Source organism: Dermacentor andersoni, chromosome 7, assembly GCF_023375885.2.
Source record: "Dermacentor andersoni chromosome 7, qqDerAnde1_hic_scaffold, whole genome shotgun sequence".
NCBI classification, from domain to species: domain Eukaryota; kingdom Metazoa; phylum Arthropoda; class Arachnida; order Ixodida; family Ixodidae; genus Dermacentor; species Dermacentor andersoni.
Window position 1 is genome coordinate 45,992,724 of NC_092820.1, and position 17,101 is coordinate 46,009,824.

The following is a 17,101-nucleotide window of genomic DNA, read 5'->3' on the forward strand; positions in this document are numbered from 1 at the left end:
TGGTAGTCTGAGTACGATAACTGGCACATGTTGGTGCTCACTACACGCAGTGCGTATGTCCTGGCTTCACAATAGCAGGCACGCGCCTTTGGCAGGAACTGTAAAACCCTGGTGAAACATGAGAAGCAAATAACCAACCGGACGAACTTCGTTAGTTCAAACAAAGTCTCGAAATTTCACAAGGGTTTCCTATTTAGAAACGTCACCTGTATTCGTGTACACGCATGACTTGGAAACGAATGAAGTCCTAATGTTAATTTGGCTACGTTTGCATTGTCAGAAAGGAAACTTGCGGCGCTGTGGCGCGGCCGAATACTGCGATTCGGGAACGAGCGCTGTTTTCACTTGCGTCCAAATTTTGTGCGAGAATGTAGTCCGGCAACACAACCAGATGAATGAGGCAGCGTTATATTCTGCTTATGCAGCTCAGCTAAAGCATGCTATCAAAAGGCCATGTCGCCTCACCGCAAAACATTGGATTGGATTGAATAACTTTAATGAAAGGTCCTGTGTCTTAACTCCACACCTTCCGAGCTAGTCATCCTTCCGAACAATGGTGCCTGCCGACAAAAGTACTTTAGCGGGAATATGCCTGCCGCTTAAGACATTAGTTAGTGCAGTTACGACTAATGTTAGGGCAGAAAACTAAAGCAAATGATGCTTAAGCTACATCACTAATTTATTAAGGCACCTGCCTAAAGAAAGTAGACTCCGCCATTTGAAACGCCTGCAACACATTTAGCGAACACAGCTAAGCAATATCGTACGCACCGGTAATAAAGGAGTCGTCCTGAGCAAAGCGTTTCGGGCAAACCATAATATCGTCAGTCACACGCTTCGCAGATTAGCCAGTTTCTTTTCCATGTCGCTCTCCGTTGCGCGTTTATGGTACTTTCGGGAAACGAATAAAGGATGAATTACTGCCTTTTCACCGCGCTGACAACCCATTATGCTACACAGCCAAAATATTTTGACAGGAATTTCTCTATTTTCGGGCTTGTGCGCGGCAGCATCATGACAATTTGAGAACTGCGAGCCAACGCTTCAGCGCACGCTGTAATGTGACAACCTGCGGCGGAACCTATATTGGCTGGTTTTCGACGCGGTGGCCATGAGGCGAGAATTTAGTTAGAGAAGTGAACAGCTACTTCAATTTGGGAAAAGTTCTTCGTTTGTTAATTAAAATATCAGGGTCACTGTCGTCTAAGTAACCAAACAACTCATCGCTCTCTGGTAGTTCACTTCAAATGTTACTAACCGATACATATAATTGTGGCAACCTTAACTCACTTTGCTTAGTTATGCGCAAGTTAGCATTATCCTAGCTTGAACTGTCAAAAACATTGGTTTTAGTTTCAATGAAATCCTTATCCGCGGATAGCCTGAATGATTTACTTTCCACTTTTCTGTATTCAGAGCAGCTTTTGACATGCGGCATTGTGAATAAAAAAAATCATCGCGTATGTAAAAAGATGACTGGTTGAGCTTGTGCGTGCCTGACAAAATATGACCCTTATCATTCGAAGAAGGAAAACTTGGCTATGATACGCCTTCATCTTACGACAAAGCTGTCCATGGCTAGGATCAAGGAAAAATGTGGGTCTGTCTTCAGAAAACCCAAGTCAGGTGCGCCGATCCCGGCGGCAGTGATGAGTCAGAGCAATGGCTCATGCCCGTACGGCAGAGGCATGGAGCGAACATACAGCATGGCTTTCGTTTCAGTACGAAACGCACAAATAAGAACACCAAAAAACCACAAGATTCATGACAAGGCGCTCACACTTGCGATGTTGATCAACGTACGTGGTAGCCAATCTCTCGACGGTTGTCGTTATCCTAGATATCAACGTGGACATCCCCAAACCAGAAACAAAGCATTGGGTCGCCCCCTTCGTGTGAGTGTTAGTTGTGGATTGCTTCAACGATCTGAGTCAAGTAACTACCACGCATCGATTTAACTTTTCGCAAAAGATTTCTCAAATAAGAACTGAGAAAGATGAATCTTTTTAAAAAAAGGCGCAAACTGAATGAGAGCAAATGTGGCGCTTCCATTCTAGAAAATTTCACAAACCATAACCGTCAATTGCTACAACGAACAAAAGACTGGGCGAAGCAAAATGCGCAGCAGTACGTCTGGCACAGAAATGGTAAAATTTTGATGCGGAAAGCCAATGGTGGTTCAGTGATTGTAGTGCGCAGTGCACGTGATCGTCCTACATAATTCTCCTAATTAAGTCTATGCCATGTGTTTGAAAGTTATTTTTGATGTTTGCCATTGCTAATCGCAGTTCCCTTCTTCCTGATGAGGTAAGCACAGTTGTAGCAAGTTATAACAAAACTTCCCTCAAATGTCTTCACTAAACACTCGTTCACTGTTTAACAAGGAAACCAAAGTTGAAGCATTTATCTCTAGCGTTTCCTTTTTGTTTGATGTCGTCATGTTGACAGAAACTTGGTGTCAAGGCGACCCAAACAACTACATGTTCTCCTATTATCAGTCGTTTTCGTTAAATCGATCCACGCGTCGTAGTGGTGGTGTTTTGTTGCTGATAAAGCATGGTGTCAACTGTGAACTGCTTGATTCGTTTTTCGTTGTTTGCAATGACATTGAAGTACTCTCAGCACGTGTGAACAAACACGTATTTTATGTTTGCTATCGGCCTCCTGATGGAAATGCACCGAACTTCTTGCACTTTTATGAGCAATTCCTGAATTTCATTTCTAACAATGGTTACTATGTGATTTCGGGTGGTAATTTTAATATTGATATGCTGGCAAATATTAATCTGCGAAAAGCAATGGAAACGCTCATTACCTCAAATGGGCGTGAGAATACAATTTTATTACCCACAAGAGTAACAAAAGACTGTGAAACATTACTTGACCTTTTCATAACAAACATTGACAAAACGAACATCCCGACGGAAGTTGTACCATCCGATCATAGTGGTCACCTCCCGATAATTCTCCTGACACAGAAACAAAATATAGAAGCCCGTAAAATGCGAGAGCGCATTTTTTCAACCCATTATGAAGCCTGGTTTAGACAGTTTTAGAAACGAATTACTGCAGTCAGACTTTGAATGGCTTCGGGATAGAGAAAATGCTGATGACGCATACAACAGGTTTATTAATGAAATAACGGAGATTTATAAGAAACATTTCCCGCTAAATACGTTTACTCTGGGTAGAAATATTCATAAGCCCTGGATTACACCTACACTGCACGGCAAAAGTACCTACAGGTATTCGTTTTACCATAGTTCTGTTAAAACAAAAGATCCGAATTTTCTCAACAAATATAATAAAACATATCTAAATAACCTAAACAAAGGTATCAGAACGAGCAGCTGTCTTTATCTTTACTCTCAATTCGAGAGTTGATCATACAGAAGTGATCAACTGTGGAAAAAACCTAAATACCTGTATGAGGCCCATAAAATCGACACCATGTATCTGGAAATTGTCAGTGGGTGGCAGGGAAGTAAGCGGCAACGCACTCGCCAATTCCTTTAATGATCACTTCCTTCAGTATTCTGATTGTGGAGTACTCAATGAGTTCATCGACTTCATGCCTGCTCAAAACCAACGTTGCCCTTTTCTTAGTCCAGTAACCGGATCCGAGTTAATGTCTGTTTTTTCCTCTGTTAAAACTAGTCCAAGCTGTGATGCAGAACTTTTGCAAATTCGTCCATATAAATATGTTCTTGGCATTCTGTGTCCCTATATAACTTACATTTTTAACATCTGCTTGTCGAGCGCCTCATTTCTCAAAAGAATGCAAATTGCAAAAGTGACTGTACTGTTCAAGAAGAGCGATGCGAATGGCATGCGTAATTATCGACCAATGTTTGTCTGCAGCAGTGGCTGCAGTGGCCGCAGTGGCAGCAGTGGCTTCACTCGGTCTTGCTGCTCCGATTCTGAGCTAGCATCATCTTTCTTCACAGGAACTGACTCGTCACATACCAGGCAAGAGCCCGGCACATCCTGTGACCTAGAAGACTGCCATTGGCTAAAAGAAAGAACCAGCTCCTTACGTCAGCTCAAGCTTCAACAAAAGGACGCTGACATCCTGCAGGCACCCGCACAAACTCGGCAGCGGTGGCTTCACTCGGTCTTCATGCTCTGATTTTGAGCAAGCATCATCTTTCTTCACAGGTTGGTTGTTTTTCAAATTGTACTCGTAAGATATAGTGCTACCACTGCTGCCGAGTGACCGTGTTTTTCGACGTCACAACTAAATCATGTCGGACTGTCTTGTTTGCCACAAACCGCTTCACGACGATGAGCCATACTTATCATGCTGTGAATGTGATTTTAGTTATCATGCGGGCACTTGCTCGGGTATAACATTAAGCACGTGCCGAAAAAAATCCGAAACCGCCTTGAAATCTTGGAAGCGCGCCACATGCAAAACAGGCAGGACCAGAAGCAGTCCGAGCACTGTAAATGACGACGAAGGACCAGAATTGAACCTAAAAAATGAAATATCAGAAATAGACCGCAAGCTTGCTGTGCTGCTTGAAATGAAAGTCAATGTAGACACCCTGGAAGAAATAAAAAAAACGGTGACAAACGTTGAACGGGCAATACAATAAATGGCTACAAAAAATGATGAGGTCATCCATGAGATGACCTCATCAGCGAAATTTAGACATTGCAGGCCTTCGAAACCGTGTGGAAAAACTTGAGATCAAGGTAAAAGAGCTAGAAATTGACAAACTTAGGAAATACTTGAATGACATCATTCAGTACGGCAGACGCCTGAATACGGAAGTGCAGGGTCTGCCGCATCATGTCAATGAAAACTTGCTAGAAAATTTGAACTGCTTTGCGGATGACCTCGAGCTTCCAAAGCTTTCGAAACAGGACATTGAATCCGTCCACCGCATTCCGTTGAAAGTCAGTGCTGACTCAGTTGACGATGAAAATGAAAAAATTGGTACAGAAAAAATCGGAAAAGTCCCACCTATCCTGGTTCGCTTCTCTTCTCGCGCGACCAGAGATGGTTGGCTCGGGGAAAAAACGCAACTGAGAAAATCAAAATCAAAAATTTATCTGAATGAAAATCTCACAGCACAGAACAAAAAGCTTTTCCGGCATATGAAGACGCGGGCGGCTGCAAAAGAGTACAAGTTCGGCTGGCACAAGAGTGGAAATTTCTTCGTGCGTCGTGGTCCTCGTGATCGAGCCATTAGGGTTATCACAATGGATGACCTTGACAGAATAAAATAATCAAGAAGTATGGATTTTTATGCGCATTCTTCAAGATGGCAATCCCTTTTCAGGAAAGCAAGTACTACGACAAGCTTTCCTTCAGACAGAGCAGAGAGTTACGTGGTAGAAATCAGATGTCTTTGTTTCGTTTGAACGCACAAAGTTTAAAAAGCAAACAAGAATCGGTCTGCATGCTTCTACATGAATTAAAGCATGAATTTGATATTTCAGCGTTCTCTGAGACTTGGTTCCGCGACGAGTACGATGCTGTACACTTCTCAGTCTATAAGTGTTCTTCACTGTCCCGAAAACATAAGAAAGGGGGTGGTGTCGCTATTTATGTAAAACGCGATATATGCTTTGATGAAATTTCTGAGTTTTCTGTAATACACGAACACTATGAATCCCTCATGATCAAGTGTGCGAATGCTATATTTGTGGTTATTTACAGGTCTCCATCCGGTGTTGTATCCATGTTATCAGATTTCATTGAATGTATGTTGGATTTTTGTACAGAGCTTGGCACTCCCCTCATTGTAACGGGTGATTTTATTATTAACTTGCTTTCAATGGACCGATCCAAAAAAGCGTTTCAGGATGTTTTCTTTTTGTTTGGCTACGCAAATGTTATTAAGGTTCCAACCAGGTTGAACAATTCCGAAAGCCTACTTAACTTGTGTTATACAACGCGATTAATTGGATTAGTGCCGGGTGTCCTCATCTCTTATGTAAGTGATCACATGCCTATTTTCCTGTTTTTTTACGCGTGACATGAACCTGTACCGACAGCGCAAAAATGGCACATGCTCACACTACAGATTGATAACCAATAACACGATTGCTGATTTTGAAGCGTCAGTCAGCAAAGTGGAATGGTCCAAAATATACGCATTGACGGATCCTGTCAAGGCATTCACTCACTTTGTCGGCGTAATCAAAAACTTTCATCACAAAGCTTTCCCTGTAAGAGAAGCTAGAAGAAGCAAGAAATGCAGGAAACCGTGGGTTGACACCGCCCTTCTAAAACGCATAAAGGAACGTGATGGACTATTTGCGATTTTTATAAAGACAAGGCAACCAGAGTACTTAATGAAATTCAAAAAGGTCAGGAATAAATTGGGCCATGATATAAAGCTGGCAAGGGAGAGGTACTATGAGAATAAGTTCACTCATATACTTAATGATCCAAAAAAAGTTTGGAAAACATTCAATGATCTGCTTCCGAACAGTGACCGTAATCCTGTTTTTGAAGTTATGGATAAAGGCGTTTCTTTCACAGGGACTGCACTGGCCGGTAAGTTTAATCAGCATGTCTTACAATGTGGCGCGTCTGATGCGTTTCATGCTGATAGCCCATGTTACAGGTCTTACATTCCATGTAGTATGAGCAGATCGCTATTTCTTGCACCAACAGTTGAGGCTGAAATAAGTGCTTATTTCTAAAGGTAAAGAATTCCACAGCATGTGGTGTGGATGGCATAAAGACAGAACCAATAAAAGCTATGGCGCTGCATATTTGTAAAGTAATGTCCCACATATGCAATTTAATATTGTGCACTGGCGCATTCCCCGAAGAATAAAAGATTGCACGGGGATCGGTAGTTTTTAAAGGGGGAGACAGGAATGACGTGAACAACTACAGACCGATTTCAGTTTTCCCAATCTTTTCCAAAATAGTAAAGCAGGTCATTCACGAAAGAATTTTAAATTTCTGTACTCAAAATATTATTATAACAGAAAAGCAATACGGTTTCCGAAAACAGCAATGTACTGAAATGGCGCTGCTAAAGGTCAAAGAAAAAATAATAAGTAACTTTGAGGACAAGCTGTACACAATAGGAATATTTCTTGACTTTAAAAAGCATTCGATTCCATTAAACACGATATCTTGTTACAAAAGTTAAGTGAGTGCGGCATTAGGGGAACTGCTATTAACCTAATTAAGATTATTTAACCAACCGTCTACAGTACACATACATTTGTCATTCAATGTCAGCAATGGGTGAAATCAAATATGGTGTTCCGCAGAGGTCCATCATAGGGCCACTTCTTTTTTTATTATACATCAATGACATCACAAACGTGCCTCTAACACCTGACATAATCATGTATGCTGATGACATCTTCTTTTCTGGTGGAAACCTGCTTACTCTCGAGCAAGAAGCAAATATTTGGCTCAGTAATCTTTCAGACTGGCTTAGAGCAAATAAATTGGAATTAAACACTAAAAAGACAAAATACATTATTTTCCGGCTTCGTAGCAAAGGTATTGATGATAGCTTAGTATTACACTTCTGTGATGAAGTCATTATACGTTCTGCATGCCAGAGGTTCCTTGGTGTTACGTTTGAAGAAAACTTGAACTGGTCCAGTCATGTCGGCAACATTAAAACCAGCATTGCAAGATCCATCGGTGTTATTAATAAATTAAAGCGTCTATTACCTTCTAGATTAAAAAAAAAAGAATTATACTATAGCCTAGTGCATTCGCACCTCCAATATTGTTTATCTGTGGGGTGTACCACGACGAAAACCATCCATAGTTTACTAACCTTACAGAAACACATGATTCGGGTAATGGAGAATGCGCCCTATAGAAGCCACTCCGCTCCGCTTTTCAGGAAGAATTGTATTTTAACATTAGAAAACCTTATTAACAAAAAAAAACAGCCATTGCAATATTTAAAGAGGTAAGACTCAATGAAAGCGCCTTTTTTAAAGCATACCTCCCGAATAAACATAAATACAACACAAGGAAATTAATTTACAAGAAGGGCAAGATCCGCACTAATTACGGCATGCAAAAGCAGGCATTCATAGTTGCAGATTTTCTGAATCATCACCCTGGCTTACTCACTATAATAAGTAAATCAACGTCCATAACACTTTTAAAAAAAGTGAACATGTATTTGCTGCCGCTTCAGGTATGACTGTTCATTCTTTTGTACACAAATCAAATTCAGTATTTCTGTTACGTATTTCATGTACTTTTCATTTTTTTGGGGTATGTATCCATTTGTGTACCATGCTTGCCCTGTGTGATTGAGTGTTTTTTGCACTGGAAATAGGTCGGGGAAGGGGACTGAAACTTAGGCATTCGTGCCTTTTTGTCAGCCTCTTTGACAGAGATTCTTTGTATTTTATATGTGTCAAAATAAACATTCATTCATTCATTCATTCATTCATTCAAACCCATATTCTCTAAGAGATTGGAAAAAGTTATCCGAATTCGAATGTCCAGCTTCCTTGATGAACACAATTTAATCTAACCTGCGCAGTTTGGATTCAGCAAAAACTAATTTACAGAAATGGCGTTACTTGAACAGGAAGAAATTATTTTATCACAATTTGAAAAACAAATGTTAGTACTGGGTATTTATGTGGATTTCTCTAAAGCCTTTGACTGTATTCATCACTGTACACTATTTAAGAAACTTGAAATATATGGAATCCGCGGACATTTCCTGCAACTAATTCACTCATACCTTAGTCACCGGCAACAGTTTGTAAAAATTGAATCAAATCTATTATTAGACGTATTCCCCAAGGGAGAATTCTGGGTCTACTGCTCTTTAATAGTTACATCAACGACCTTACAAATATCTGTACAAAATCAAAATATATTTATTTTGCGGATGGCGCCAGTATTTTTATAACAGTTCCCGGTGGTAATCAACTGGTAAGTGCAGCAAACTCCCTCCTTATAAACCTGAAAAAATTGTCAATAGCAAACCAGCTGAAAATCAATGCTAATAAAACAAAAGCTGTTATATCTAGGCCGAAATCAAAGCAGTTCAACGCTCTAGTAAATTTAACGTATGGGGGCGAACCACTACAAATAGCATCAAATTAAAAGCCTTGGCGTTACTTTTTCCAATAATATGCTTTGGGATAACCACATTGACACTGTTTTGACCAAGTTAACTTGTGTAGTTGGCGTCTTATCTCGCGTAAGAACATAGCTGCCATTCAAGGTCAAACTTCTTTACAAATGGGTTTTTTACTCTCATCTAAATTACTGTTTATTGTTTTGGGCACAACTACGCAAACTAACATACAGAAACTTTTTGTCCTCCAGGAAAAAGTTCTCAGACTGCTTTATGACTTACCATTTAACAGCGATACACGCAGTTTTTTTCAAAAAAGAAACATTAAACCAGTAAAAAAATCTTTATGACTATAAGCTAACACTAGCCTTCAAATGCGAAGTATTTGAAAATACAACGTTTCTACGCAACTTATCGTCACTAAAATAGAACATTTCCATACACATTATCCGGCACAAAGAAAAATGGAATGTTATAACCCCTCGGGCTAGCTACTCTACAGAAAAACTGTCCTTCACCCTGCCCACTCTCCTGAATAATTACAACAAAAGTACCACTGACATTTTAAAAATAACTAATGCTGCAATACGGCAACACTATGTATAAGGTATCTAGTCTTTCTCATTGGATGATTTTTGTGTTCATTCCCAGTGTCATTTTGATGGCTATGTATGTTTCCGATGTTCTTTTCTGTAACCTTTTTACTGCCGTATTGTAGAGGGAGCTTCGGGCCCCTGTAAAGCTGCCGTTTGTTCGTGTAGCTTTTACCTGCGGCCTGCTTTATCTTTCTTGATGGGAAAAAAAAAAAAAAAACATCAGTGTGTATCATAGCGACCACAAAGCAGATTTATCAATCATTTCAAAGTTATAAATAAGATAAGGTTTTCGTAAAACGGATTCAAAAGTAAGCTTGTGTCATATATCACTTTGTAGAGTAATGTGCATAATAGGCACACATCGTGAGATTGGTGTTTGACAAGTTGCCCTATATTAGGCGGAACAAGTTCGCTTACCAACAACCTTCAGAGTAGAGGATCACCAGTGATTGTGAACGCCATAGCGTTAACGGCCCATGTCGCGGAAAATCCGATGTCAGCTCCGAGCGTCGCATGGAAAAAAAAATTGGCTGTGGTTTAGCTCTGCTTAAACCTGGTTGAATTGCGAAAGCAATATCTGCATGGCTACGCTTGTAGTTCTGCCTGTGGTGTGTCTTGATGTTGGACTTAGTTTAACTTGGACTTGCTTTGTTTAATTCGGTTATACCGATGTTAATCTATGTTCTCTATTAAAGCGTACCGCTATGTATACCAATGAAGCCGCCACGGAGCGAGCGGAAGGCGAGGAGGTCGTCATATCAACGGGGAGACAACCTGCTAAGCGCAGCGCCGGCTCTGGGAGGGCCACGGCATACGCGACGAGCGGTTAGACCTGGCGTAGTATCGCTTTCGCAATTAATTATTCTGGTGCACACCCACGCAGGCCCTCGAGTTACTGAACTAACTGAACTCCTCAAAGCAACTTAAGTCAGAAAAGTCGTCAAGTATGACCTAAACACAAGCTACAGAGATGATAGCGCCGGTGTTTAATTTTATTACTAAAAAGGACGTACAACGACCAAGTAAAACTTGCTTAGAAGACAAGTGTTTCATTTCAGTATACCAGACAGCATAATTCTGTTACGCGGATTCTCACACACAAACCCCTATTCCGAGTGGCGCGACCATCTCGGTTCCTTGCAACAGCATCGCGTTCGCCTCCGAGCATCCGCACGAAAAGCTACGGTTGCCGAGAATCGTGAGAAGCAGTCCGGGATGTTTGAGATTTACCGCTTTCAGTCGCATTGACTAGCTGAGATCTCAAGGACCAACTTTGGGCCATTAAGCCAGTCCAGCAAGCTTCCGAAAGTTCCACGTCTCTCTGCTTGCCCCGGCGCGACTCACTCCCAGGTCATCAATTTGCAGGCTGTTCAGCAAAGTTGTTACCCCCCCCCCCCCCACACACACACACACTTTAGGGCGAAGGTTACAGGCCCTAGAATTTTTTTTTGTTGAATATGTTCTTCCTGTGAGGGCGCTCTAATTGAGGGCTTGTTATTGAAATGTCGAGGTTATCAGACCAGAACATCACGATCTTTTTTCTTAATTTCCCCAATCACGATTTGCCCAAACTTTGTTTTAATTGCGAGTACACAGCAAGACTGACCAAACATGCGTACACGTACGCATGTAAATTAAACCATCATAAATTAGGGCCACTGCTTATATTTACCTGCTGGGTGTAGGTAACAAAGTGAAGAGCTGTCTTGGAAATATTTATATATGTTCGTTAAAATGTATTAAACTTGCGAAGGGGATATAACTCTCGATATTTTATATCTTAAGGAGACTGGAAGTTGGTGTACTTGAAATAAAGTTCAATTTTAATGAAATTGTGACCTGGTGGAATAACATGATGTGCAACATTTTTTGGGAGTTCCTTGGCCGTTTTCGCGTAGTGCCCATTTAGTCTAACACATAGCGGGTGTCCTGTTTAGCGGATATGTTGTTTTTGACGCAGTGAACATCCGATTGTGCAGATAACGTTTGAATGAGTGCAGAAAAACGATTTTTGGTTCCCTGAACACAATCACTTGTTTGCTTTCACAATTTTTGTCACTTCTACTGGGGTTACAGGTCTTACATGTGGGACCCAGAAACGCGGCTATGTAGACAGCACAGTGATTCTTTTTTTTTGTGCATACTAACGGGCCTTTAGAGCCTCTATCGGGCCAGTATGTGACTCTTCGTACGTGTGGTAACGCTGGTATGAGGCGCGCATTGCTTGCTAAGGTTTATGAGTATTTTCGTACTATATTAGGGCGAAAGCCCTAAGTGGTGGCCTTGAAAAAAAAAACGCATAGTTCGGCAAGCGGCCCCGCTGGGCCTACTGACCATGAAGCCTCCCGGCAGGACGGGCGATCGGCCACGAACTACTCACGCACCTGCGGCGCACACTTAACCGGTTACGACCGCCACGGCATGCTGTGTACTACCACCGCCACCTCGGACAGGAAACCGGAGCTGTTCCAAACCTCTAAGAGCACCGCGCTTGCTGCCGCGGTGGTAAGAGGAAAGCGGGCGAAAGATGCAGCAATAGCAGCTGCTGACGCAGCAGCTCGCACCCGTTCCACAACCCTCCCACCGTCTGCAAAGCGCTCCGCGGGCCCGCAGCTGGGGAAGAAGAAACCCATGTGGCCACCTCTACCTCTGCCGAAGCCGAAAACGACGGATTTCATTGCCGTTCTGCAACCGCGGACTAAACTGTCCCTCACCACTGTTTTTCCCGAGAGGGGAGCCGACACCGCGCTCATCGCCCACCTTGGAGCAAACGCCAGCCGGCTGGTCACTGTAGTGATGGTGCTGGACCAAATCCGCATCCTGGCCTACACGTGAAACCAGCCTATTGCGGATACACTGATTGGTGAACTCACAGTTCCCTCCTCTGTCGGTCCGGTGCCTTTTTCGGGTAACCACGCGCGGATATTGCTACGGAGTGGTGACAGTGCGTATTACCGACACCGAAGCCGAACTTCAACAACGCCTCTACTGGCCGGATGGCGAGATACTCCATATCCGGTGATTAGGCATCTCAAACAAGGTGAGGCTCACCTTTTCCGGCAAGGTGAAGCCCAAGTACGTCACCTACGACGCCCTGCTAATCCCGGTACAGCCGTACAAAAAGACCGTACCAGTATGTAGCCAGTGCGGAACCATTGGGCGCAGCCCTGACGCCTGCCCGTACCCTAAGCCGGAGCCGTGCGGCACCCGTGGCAACACGGTGTCACTCCTCACAACTCACCAAAGTGCGCTATTTGCGCTGGACCACACGTCACCGGGGACCGCTGCCGTAAGGAGCGCTACAGGGCGCCACCACCCAAATCGCCCACCCCAACAGTGGACAGCCGACTCGGCTCCACGAAACGCAAACGCCGGCGACCACGGAAGCCGAGGCTACCTGCCAACCGGGCTTCACGGCAGGGGACTCCATCTCCTGCCACCAAATCCCCTCCACCCTCGCATCCTGAATCAGGGGCCCCCGGGCCTTGCAAGCGAGGCCCCACTCCGCCGGGACCTCCCACCCAGAGGTATCCATCGAGGCAGGGCGCACCCGCCTCTCTCACATCGCACCCGCCGCCACCCGGAAACTCACATGGGCTGCCCGCATCCGACAAGCACCCCAGGTAAGCGGCAAGGGTAGGGCAGCCTCCCCACCGCGACCCTCCCTTCCCCCCCCCCCCCCCGTACACACCCAAACCGCCCACTTCTCCCACTCCCTTGCGGGAACAAATCAAAATTCCACAACTTAAGGCCCAAACGACCTCGCTAACACAGGCAATGGAGGCGCTCGTGAACCGCCCGCCCCCAGTCCCTAACTCGACACCTTCCGGGCAGCAGCGGAAGGGATGGACAGTGCCCCCTCTGAACAAATGGACTTCGCGGCACCCTTCGCTCCGATTGAAGCGCGTCTCAGCACCCTCGAAGCCGAAATGGCCTCGATAGTAACCACTACCGAGGATAGACTGGCTGCTGCCATTCACTCCGTATTTGACCATATCCCGCACATAATAGCGGCCCAGCTGTTCCAAATTGTTTCAAGCACCCGTCGACCCCCCCCCCCCCCCCTCAAGCTTAAACGGGTGAATAAATCTCGGATACAGAGGCTACTACTTCATATGGCCGAGCTTGATCGGCAGCCTGTCAGTATGACTGCAACCCCAGATAACAGCCCCAGAATGAGCAGCGGAGCGCCTATGGGCCTCTCTGCTTTAATAGAGGCTACCCAAAATTCTAATCCCCCAAGATGGCGGGCCAAGGCCCTAAATCACGCTGCACCCGTGCTAATTCGGACCTTTTTGCAATCCATTGAGTGGAATTGCTGGGGATTTGGAGCCCGTATTAAGCTGGTTGCTCTCCGGCTCCCCCTAGAAACCTATCCGAATTTACCCACGGTAGTTGCTCTCCACGAGCCAGGCGAGCATGCCACCTTTACAAATCCTAGGGTGTATCAAAGGGACGCACAAACTGCAATATGCGTGCGCTGATATTACACCGCCAACTTGGTGGATCTAGAATGTGACCCGCCTTACCCGTATGCTATGGTGACCCTCCTCCCAATCAGGAAACAGGACGCAGCCATGCACATTCTTCACATTCACAGTTCACCCAAACTACCAAACATAACTTACACCATCTTTAGCAAAGCACGCGTGGTGGCAGGCAAGGAACCACTAGTCATAGTAGGTGGCATTAAACCCTCAGCACCCATTGGGGTTAGTATCGGCAGGAACGACGTGGTAGAAAATTGGCTGAACTCATTTCTACCATGTACTTTACACTCCTGACGGACACTGCACACCCAACACGCATTAGCAACTCTACGACTCGCGACACACATCCCAACCTCACAATGATCAAAAACATAAGACACGCACATTGGTTCAAGACCAAGGAAACCCTCGGCAGAGACCACTGCATTGTCCTCACCACAATCCGAACACAGCCTTTTACCCGTCCTTACCAACAGGCAAAACATCCCGACTGGACTAAATTCCGATCGGATTATACCAATTCGATCCCCATAGCCCACCCGGGCTACGCCACCTCGTCTCAAAACCTCGTGTCGTCACTTCGTCACACCTAGCAGACGGTTCGACTCTCACAGGTCACACCTGTTGTGGACAACCATGTCCTGCACTTCGGGGAGGCTCGTGACAGCCTAGTCATCCGATGGCGCAGACAGAAACAACCGAAAACTCAAACTACGAATCGCCGCCCTCGCCCAAGAAGCGGACGAGTACACGGCCCAGCTCGCCGATTCCAACTGGGTGGAACGCTGCAACACTGGCGCTACGCAGACGTCAAGTCATAACAGCTGGCGTCTTTTTAGGGCTCCCATAGAGCCTAGAAAAGACGCACAGAAACAAAAAAACAATTACAGCGTGCACTTCACTCATACACGGCAGACGCGCAGAAATTGGCTCAAGCGCTCAGAGATAAATATCTCGGTCGCCAACAGGACTCCCTCGCACCGGCGTACTCCTATGAAGGCACGGAGAACGCTGACCTGGACCGTTGCTTCCAACTACACGATCTGACGGCGGCCCTGTCCGAAATGAATCGAGGAACTGCGCCAGGGAGGGATCGAGTGACGGTTAGGCTTTTAGCCTACCTCCCTGACTCGGTGCACCTTCATCTCCTCGACTATTTCAGTCAGATCTGGGTGGGGCGTGCGCCCCTGCACATTGATTGGAAAACGGCCTTGGTTACATTCATACCCAAATCAGACAAGCCCATTGAAATCGAAAATCTCAGACCCATTTCCTTAAATTCCTTAATTAGGCGCTGTTTAAAACTAAAATAATTGAATAAGCAGACAAACATGTACCGAAAATTACTTTCTGTCTAAATCGTCAGAACCCATGTTTCACTAACCATGTAAAACGACTAGAAAATAATAAAATGACTTTTTCGAACTGCCAAGTAAAGTACGGATACTAACACTAGCAAAAAGTATTATTCTGCTGAAAAAGTGTACTTATTTGTTCTTTGCAGCGCCTAGAATACATGTTTAACATCTACTTACCGAAAATACTAAGAGAGAGCCCCAAGAAATTTTGAGAACTAATAAACCCCCGTCAAGCTCGCGCCATCACTCTTGCTGGCGATTCTGGAGATATCATGACTGATACCGACTGCGCCATTTCTTTCAACAATGCCTTCGCCTCAGTTTTTACTAAAGATACCAGTTCTCTACTACCATGAATGTCTAGAAACCTAGTATCTGTAATGCCGGCCATCACGTTCACCATAGATGGGATCTCCAAAGTAATTGATAATCTCAAACTCTCTTCATCTACTGGTATCGATGGTTTTAACTCGAAACTGTTAAAAATGCTAAGTATATCTAAGCTGCATGTTTGTGTCTCTTATTTTCTCAGTCATTTTCAACAGGTTGTATTCCTTGTAACTGGAAAGTAGGAAAGGTCATTCCTATCTACAAGGGAGGCAATAGGAATAACCCACTAAATTGTCGCCCCATCTCCTTAACGAGTCTTCCATGTAAGATAATGGAGCACGTCATTTACTGACTTATCATGGACCATTTAGACGCCAACCATTTTTTTTTCATCCTGCACAGCATGGATTTCGTAATCTTGACTGTAATCAACAAACTGATGCATTCTTCCTCGACTATGAAAAAGCTTTTGACAAAGTCCCTCATCGCCACTTATTACATAAACGTTCTTTCTTGAAATACACGTGGATGTATTAAAATGGCTACAAACGTTCCTCAGTAACCGCGAGCAATTCGTTACTATCAACGACCAGTCCTCCGTCAACCTTCCGGTATCTTCAGGTCTCCCTCAGGGGTCTGTTCTTGGACCACTTCTCTATTTAATATACATCAATGACTTACCGCTTCATGTAACTTGTAAAATTCGGATGTTCACTGATGACTGCGTTATTTATCATACCATTAACAATGATACTGATGCACATAATTTGAAACAAAATCTCAACCATACACAGTCTTGGTGTACCCATTGGCTAACGACTCTTAATCCAAAAAAATGTAAACATATGTCATTTACTCGTAGTCGTGCACCCTTCTTGCCTTCTTACACAATAGCCAACAATCCAATTGAAACAGAAAAATGATTCAAGTACTAGGCGTCTTAATTGCTTGTGATCTTAACTGCGGCACGCATATAAACAGCATAGTATCATCGGCGAACAAAACACTCGGCTTTATGAGGCGCCATTTGCGTCATGCGCCTTAGGATGCCAGACTTGTGGCGTACAAATCACTTATCAGGCCTAAAGTGGAATATGCGTCACCAATCTGGAACCCATATAAAAGTATCTCGTTAATGCACTTGAGCGCTTCCAAAATCGTGCAGCAAGATGCATTCATTCACCCTACTCATATGACGTAAGCGTATCATCCTTAAAAGAGAAATCTGAGTTAGAGTTACTCTCGCACCGCCGTAAGATAGCCAGAGTTGGTCTTTTTTCCTA

The 17,101-nt window shown here is 44.0% G+C and overlaps 1 pseudogene; it reads left to right on the forward strand.

Moving 5' to 3' along the window:
• The window catches only part of LOC140219559 (uncharacterized), a 193,323-nt pseudogene that overhangs the window by 114,163 nt on the left and 62,059 nt on the right, over window positions 1-17,101 (forward strand).